Source organism: Boleophthalmus pectinirostris, unplaced genomic scaffold (assembly GCF_026225935.1).
Source record: "Boleophthalmus pectinirostris isolate CB_2022bp ecotype Guang Dong unplaced genomic scaffold, ASM2622593v1 HiC_scaffold_16, whole genome shotgun sequence".
Taxonomy (NCBI): domain Eukaryota; kingdom Metazoa; phylum Chordata; class Actinopteri; order Gobiiformes; family Gobiidae; genus Boleophthalmus; species Boleophthalmus pectinirostris.
In genome coordinates this window covers 19,192,306-19,201,271 of record NW_026571095.1, presented here as the reverse complement: position 1 = coordinate 19,201,271, position 8,966 = coordinate 19,192,306, and positions in this window count along the sequence as shown.

The following is an 8,966-nucleotide window of genomic DNA, read 5'->3' as shown; positions in this document are numbered from 1 at the left end:
TGTATTTTGGCTCAATCATAAGAATAATTTAACCACACCTCTGTCAATCATTCAATGCGGAACAGTTCATATGCACAACTTTACATTACTTTTTTCAAATGAGAATATTGTGGTTTCAGATTAAACCGTGAGGCTACATCTTAGTTCCAGATGTCCAGATGTTGGACCATGTTTACATACGTCTTGACATTCACTCCAAACCAACATGGTAAAAGCGCTGAGTCCTGTATTATTGTTAAGAGGGAATATAAGGTATGTCAGAAAATGTACTGATCACCACTGGAGAGAACACAAACATGGCCTGTAAAGACCTCTTCTGCAGCTGTACCAAATCTCTCTCATCTTCTGACCACCAAACCCATTCCCAATACCACTGAAGAAAAATGCTATTTGTTCAGCTTTGTTATTGAAGTGGGGCATAAACATTCATTTCCACACATTAAAGAAAGGCGAGACCAAATATTGAAAGACATAATCCCATGCTAAAATGAAATATATGTTTACCTCACTCTAACCAGCAGGGGGCGCCAACAGTTCGTAAACTCTTACGGAGACTTGACCTAACCATTGACCTTCTGGTTTTCTAAGGTGACAGAGTGGAGTTCCTATGAATATACAGTGAGTGGAGCATTTTGTATTTTGAAGTAATGGGGTGCCATTTGGTTGTATTAAAAATATATAATCAAATTCTAATAGTTTTTTTTTTTTTTTTTTTTCAGGAAACCAGAAGGAGAGTGGCAAATCAAAGAGGACAAACAGATCCAAGCCGGAAATTAAACAGCTTCACGTTCCATGCTCCAGTGTGGAACTTGCTGACAGGTGAGCTACCCTCTCCTTTAGCAGGTCGGAGAACCACATATATATATATATATATATATATATATATATATATATATATATATATATATATATATATATATAAAAATCTCTCCACAACCACACTGGAATTCAGTTGTCTCCTTTACCATCTCCATATCATCATAATGATTGCAATATGATTTTTCAACAATAAAAATGCTATGTAATCTTATACGAACCCTAAATTGATTCTTGATTTATTTGGATATCTAGATTAGGTAATATTTTTAATTATAACTGGTATGGATTTATGAATCAAGCAAGCAAGACCACCCAGCAGAAAAGTTACTTAGTGCACCTTTAACATAGTCTAAATTGATTTAATCCCTGGCAGTTGTGGAGAGCTCAGTGAGCACTTTTCTCTGACATATTACACCCCCACACAGTGTGCTCTGCCTGTGTGCACGTACTGTATGGCTCGCATGTGTGTACATACATACATACATTCTGCTTATAGGGCCCTTTGACAGGAAGCTCCCACTGGCTTTCACTAAATTCCTCACATTACTCCTCTGGACTTGAGCTTATCGTTGGTGGTGTGATATCACTTGGCCCGTGACTGAACCAGCACGCCGTCTTCTTCCAGGACAAAACTACCATTTTATATCCCTCGCATGGCTCGAGTGTAAATGTTGAAAAAAGGTGAAAGCGAGAGAGGTAGAGGTGAAATCAAATCCCTTTAGCAAACAGCAAAAAGGTCAGTGCTGACGCAGACCAGGGAACAGGCGGCCCTCCCTCAAGACTATACTCTTAAGTGGTGAATTTCTATTTGTGGCGTTTTTACTTGTTTACCAATCGCCCAAATCCAAAACCAGGTAGACAGGCAAACAGACTCGAGGCTTTGGACAACTTCTTGTGTCATCATTAATTTCAACTACCTCCACTGTGCGGCACACCCACAAAATGTAAAGTGAGGGAAAATAGCTTTCTCCAAATAAAATAGAATTAGTTAAATTGCTTACAATATCTCATAACATCTATTTTCCGTATTCGTAAATCTATGGATAGAACTGCATTGCCATGTCTTTTTGCAGTTTCACAGTGGAAGTTTCATAACCAACACCAGTGTGGCCACATAAATCCCACAACCAAATAAAAAAATCATTTTAGCTTTTCATTAAATAATAAATCTAGTTTCAAGGTCAACATACATAAGAACCATACACAGTGCATGCCTTGTCCACACTCCGCCATCTTGTTTCTATTTCTCTCCCTGAATACACATACACTTGACAGAAATTTGATGTTCTTTCGTCACAGAGTCAAACAAAAACAAATGTCATATAGGCTATAGTGAATTTTGGTGAAGTGTGAAGAGAGCTTTAATGAATAAGAGTTGTATTATTGCTTGCTTAGACTTGCCAAGAGAGGCCAGGAAATGCCAATGATGGGAAAAAATAATCAAAGTACAATATAGTAAGGTTTTGCTGGGATTGTGTACAAAATGCCAAACTCATTGAACTACCAAACAAATATATTAATCATTATGGCTTGAAAAATGCAGAAAATCCCTGAACTATATTTTGGTTATAGCTGCATCATTGGATTTAGAACCAATTATTAAATTTTTAATATAAATTTTTTTCTAAATGAGAGTGAAATATGGGTGGTTAATACTGATAAAATAATCTCGGGCATATCACAGTAATAATATACATGTTAAAAGGTGTCGTATTGGTTGAGGTTTTAGTATCAGACAAATGTGAATTAACTTTAAAATTACTCCAAAAGAGCGCATTTGACATAGTTTCTTGTCATCAATATATCTAATATTAAAAGAGCATAGCAGAGCACTTAGTTAAAACAACACTGAGAGAATCAATATTTTGATATATTGATGAATACATTTGCCTGTTTGAGATTGAGCAGCAGTATGATATAGAAATTGCCTACTAACCTTGAAAGATGATGGTTCACTCACTTGATTGCATACTGTCAATAAGTTCTTGGGCAAAACACTTATGCCAAGTCTCTTGTGCTATGTGTAACTGTACGTGTTTTTTATTTATTCTTTTTTTTTTATTAACATGTTGTCGCATAAGCATAGATCCACAAATGTGACTTTTTACCATTTTATTTTAGTGAAAGTGGAGAATTTTGCTGAGGCTTTCTGGTGAAGGGACCAACAGGATAAATGTGTGAATCCTTTGGAGTGTGGGCTAAAGTGACCCAATGCACCTCTGTGCTGGCCCAGGACGTCTCACTGTGGCTCACCAACAAAACAGGAGGGAGACACTGCAGCCAAACCTGCAGCTTGGATTAGGGAGTGTTTTTTGGTTGGTGGGATTAGTGGGTGGGTGGTGTGGAGTTATGGTGAGGCCAAGATTTACTGTCCTTAAAAAGCTGCATGAAGTCTAGTCTTGTGTGTGATAATGGGTTTCTGCAGTTCTCTGCAAGTTGTATTTCAAAGATTGATATTTATCCTGATATGGTTGAGAATTATCTAATTAGTAATTTTAGTTATTGTTCACTGAAGCTGACTACTTATACTCATGGTCATACCCTTCATTTGACTGAGTTCCAACAGCATTAATTTATAAATGTAATTGGTTCTGACTTGTTGCTCAGTTACCAGTTTACAGAAGCTTTCTTTTTCTACCATGGACATTTATTAAATGATACTTTGAATTCATTAATTGAGTGAAGGTTGCTTCATACAAAGAGAACTTTATCTCTCCTGAAAATAGGAACTTGTTAACATTTTTAAAAAGATAAAAGAGACAACTATTCTTTTAAACTGTGTGTTTTTCTGCATGTGTTAAAGGGATAATTGTTTGCCGAAACGAAAAATCGAATTCAAAGAGAAACATGACAAATATTAAAGTTATATTCAATTAGTGTTGTTATAGTAGTCGTCATAGTCGTAGTAGTTGTGCAGTAGTTGTAATAGCCTAGTGGTAGTAATTCACACGCTAGGTAACCCACCTCACTGTAAATTAGCAGGGAATAGGCTCCAGCTCATGTGACCTCTGACTTTTTACAGGAAATGTAAACATATTACTTAATGTTTCGTGCAATGACACTAATATTATCCCCTCTGCTTCCGGGTCTGGATTGTATCATGAGAAAGTCAACCAAAGCACTTGCAGTTAAAAATACCCCTTGTCTACTAGAAACCCCCGAAATGGTGAGATGATTACCACGTTTTCCCCACCAAAAACACAGCTGCAAACTATGCTAAAATAATAACAATGTCTAAATCTTTGAGCGCAGGAAATCTAACCACACACTTAAAACACTAACACACGGTTACATTACATTATCCTGTCCGCAGTGACTGTTGGCCCACATGCATGCTGTGTGTCCACCCAGGAGTTAACCACCCAGAGAACCAACTATAGGCCATGAGAATGATTGTTTAAGGCATATTTAGAGCGCTACACATCTACTCTAGGTGTTTTTACATTCAAACACGCAGTTACATGGCCAGCTGTATCCAGATTTTAAAACATATCTTGAAACCGTCGTAATTACTATGCCCAATTTGACAATTCAGTATTCCACTTGCCAATGTACACAATCAAAAAGGCTTTATTGCTAAAATTGGCACTGTGTTGTTAAAACCAGGGTTGACTATTTATTCAATTACTATAAAAAAGCTCTACGCAAATTAAGTTTTGGAAGCCTATCGTTTTACTTGGGGACCTTGGAGATGACATTTACAAGAGTCAGTTTTAGATGCAAAAAGGTGACTAGGCTTGGTTTGGTTTGAAAGTGGATATTTGAAAGAGTTGAAAGTCCAAAATGGTGGATGTAGTTAGTGGTTTGCTGGTAAATGTGGATCAGAAAGGAGAGTGCACATTCTTCACTTCAGTGGGGGCCTCTTTTGAAGACGCTAAGTTCAGTGCATCAAGGTCATGGGGCCCAGATTCCAGGCATGGTTTATATAATGTATCCTGTGTATAGTAGTGAAATTAAGTTAGCTTGTGACTGGATGCTGGTAGGTCTGGATGGAATGGATTTATCACGCAAGATGTTCAAAAATGTAGAAATTACAGCACTCAACTAAATTAACTGACAGATTTAAAAAGTCAAGACACTGGATAACAAATGTTTGTTTTTGTTTTTTTCATGCTCCTCTTCTAACATTACTCATATATGAGTAATGCACTAAAAGACTTAGTGTAAGCCACAGCTCCTTGAATCTCCTTCTGTTTCTTTCTGTGTAAACATATTTTGTTATTGTCCAGTTAGGTCCCTTTGGTCTTCCTGTTAGAATATACGTTGTTATTCTAAAAGGTCATTACAAAAATATCCATTATGAAGGTGTTTTACTTACGATATTGTGAATATTACAATATTGTTAAAGTCCTCATTGACAAGTAATATTTGTAAAAGACTATCCACAGTGACCATTGAGTTTAAAAAAGTATAAAACATACAGTCCTATATTGTAAAATTGAGTAAAATACACATAGCATACTAATACTATGGAAAGTATCTTGAAATGCAACTGTATCAGTAACAATGAGACATGACTGTCACAGAGCAGCATGACCCACAAGGCCAAAGTTTTACACTGTGTTACTTTTAAGAGCCACTTAACACTTTTATTTAGACACAGCCTCGACCCACTGGCTCACATAGCTTTAATCTCTGCAGTTAATGTTTCACTTGCAGAACCATTCATTTGTTCTTCCCATATCTTACCTTAGCTCAGTTATAGCAAGAAATATGACGTAAACTCCATTGATAATTGGATCTAGATATTACAATTTAAAAAACATTCAAAATCACCACCTACAGAAATTGGTTTCACCCTAGTTTCATCCTTGAAATTTACCAGCCTGCCCTATTAATTGTAGATCTAACTGCCTTTGCACCAGGCAAGACTATTCACTAGAGACAGACCAATGTATTGGTTAACCGATATACCAACACTTTTTAGCAAATCGGCTAATGGCCTCCAGAACAGGCCGGTATTTTGTTTTGGCTGACCTGCTGCCTAAATAGTACACACAAATCTTTAATTGAACACTTCAGTGCAAATAGATGACTACTCAAAATGTGACTACATAGCCCCCTTGAAGGTTTGTGGTAAAAAGTGATTGTAGGTGAGTTTGTCATAAATTAAAATTACGTAATTTGGTAAAAAATAATAGGTTCTACATATCGGCCCAAAAATATCAGCAGAGCTCATCAGCCATCAATTGCCCTGGATTCTAAACTGTATCGGCATTGACTATGCACATAATTTCTATTACATTAATTTAAACTTAGGTATCACAGAGAATGCACTGGACTTCATTTAGTCAGTGGTCTCTTATCCACACTCTCTTACCGAGAGGCAGTTGTATTACCCCCTACAGTGACAATACTCAATAGACTCATGAACTTCTTTATTTGTAACAGACTTGTTTGGGTGGCCTTTTTCTTGGGTGATTGTTTGCCAGGTCACAACAGCAGCCTGTTTGACGCCCAGAATGACTGACTTTAACAAGATGGCTGGAGGCTGCCAACTGTAAATGTACTATGAAATCTTGTTTTGACAGGGGCTGATGCCGGGCTGACTGGCCGAGTGTTTGTGATTGTCAGATCAGCAGTTCACAGCGCTGCAGTGCCAATGGCCACCTCTGCAGCAGGACACTGTGAATTCTAGCAGTGCGGCGATGCTTGGCTTTCATCTCCAAGAGACATGGTCCAAACCCAGCTCGTATAAATATGGTGTTACTACTGTAGACGTCATTCTGCTCCACACAGTTTATCTACTCAATCCAAGTTAAAAACAATTTTCTAGTTAAATGTAAAGAGGACAGATATAATTTTCCTCCAGGTTATATTAAACTTCAACAGATATTTAGTATTAAACTACAACATAAGTTGTAGTTGTTAAGCTACATCATAAGTAGATCATTATTTTACATCTTGTTCATTGTTAAGCATCATTTTGGCTGGAAATACATTAATACTTCTCGTTCAAACCATTTAGAACTGAGAGCTCCAGATCTTCGTAATGGCATTTTATCATAGTTAGATGAGATAGGGGTAGGTAAAAAAGTGAAAACAGGAATCACTAAAGGCACGAATGCAGGACATTACAGGATTACTCAAACATCCATCCATTCATCCATTTTCTTCCACTTTATCCGGGGCCAGGGCGTGGAAGCACCAGTGTGAGCAGGAGGTCCAGACTTCCTTTTGCACACACACTTCCTCCAGCTCTTCCAGGCAGATCTGAGGCATTCACAGGTCAGTTGAGGGACATAGTCCCTCCAGCATGTCCTGGGTCTTCCCCAGGGCCTCCTCCCTGTGGGACATGCCTGGGTCCAGGATGCATATGGAATAGATGCCCGAGCCACCTCAGCTGGCTCCTTTCAATGTGGAGGATCAGTGGCTCTACTCCAAGCTCCTCCCTTGTGACTGAGTTCCTTAGCCTCTCTCTAAGGGAGCGCCCAGCCATCCTGCGGTGGAAACTAATTTCAACCGCTTGTATTCGCTGTCTTGTCCTTTTAGTCATTACCCAAAGCTCATAGGTGAGGGTAGGAACGTAGATTGACCGGTAAATTGAGAGCTTTGCCTTTCGGCTCAGCTCCTTCTTTACCACAATGATCCGATACAGTGACCGTCTGTCAATCTCATGCTCCATTCTTCTCTCACTCGTGAACAAGAACTCTTGATACTTAAGCTAATCCACTTGAGGTAAGGACTCTTCTCCCACCTGGAGAGATTACTCAAACATGCACAAATCAATTATAATATAACTGAGTAAACTAAAGAATTGGGAACATGGTTTAGTGCACACTCTATGTCCCTTATAAATACTGCCTCCAGTGTTTTATAAACTTCCAATTAATTTAAACTTGAATAAAAATGTCTCTACATTGGTACAAAACGTGCATACAGCCTATACTGTGAAGGTACAAGTACAGTTGTATATGGCTCCTTTGTGCATGAGGATGACTGACAGCAGCCCTTCAGCCTAGGCCCACCACATCTGTGCCTGTCCCGGAGCAGCAGAGGAAATGCATCCTGAGAAGTGAGAGATTGAAATCAACAAAACACAAGTTGGTCTTTGTCTGTGCTGCTGCTGCCACAGCGAGTGGGCCCGGACGCTCACTGCCTGCTCAGAAATGAACCCTGCTAAAATAAGACAGGCTTCGTATAGAGGATTAGAGCTCTTGGAAATCATGTGCACAGTTTTACAGATTTATGACAAGGTTTTTAAGTTTAATTCCTGAAATGCAAAATAATCAAGATGTCTGTACAGGGTATTATTATTGGCTCTGAGCCACGACACCTGAAAAACTAAAACATGGACAGTGCCAAATAAATAGCGTGGAGTTTAAGTTGGGTGAACTTAATTGACATAAGTGTTTTTGACTGCTCTGACAATTCATCTGAAGTATAGTGCTGCAGCTTTATGCCAAGTCTATGGTAAGATAAGATCTCCTATTAAGATCCAAAAGAGGCAATTTAGCTTCAATGCATTTTTTTTTGAATGAAATGGAACTTGAATTTCCTGATTTGGAGCCAGTGATGAAATTCTGAACTCCATTCCCAGACCATAGCTGCCATAATTGTATAGCAATGTTTGATGTAGAATCCCCAAGTTTATAGAAAATAAATGTGTGATGAAATGACAAATAAAGCCCCATGTACACAGTTATGAAAAAACACAATGATAAATATGTACATTCAAGTATGTACAAGTTTTTTAATTGTGATTGAACCATATACAACCCCGGCCAGCCAGGTCCATATTATTTATACAGTACACATAAGCTGGAAAATACAACATAAAAGAAAATATTGTCCATACAAAATATTTACAATCAAATCAAACATGGTTTATGTATAGATGTACTGTTTAGCCGAATACTTCACAGGTAAAGTATAACACGATCCCTTATTTACACTATATTACAAAAAAATATACATCATTTCCTGCCTGCTATTTCAACTTATAAAAACTAGAGGATTAGGGGTTGAAGATGGTTAATGGTTTGAATGTTTCCTTTAGTTCTAGAGCATTAATCATAGCAGCAAATCCAGTTTTAAATTGGTATTTTTAAGTTGTAAGCAAGATAGACAAATGTTCTCAAATTTTTGAACTATATTATATTTCAATAGATTGATTATGTGTTTCATTGGATAAAATTTGGGAGTTT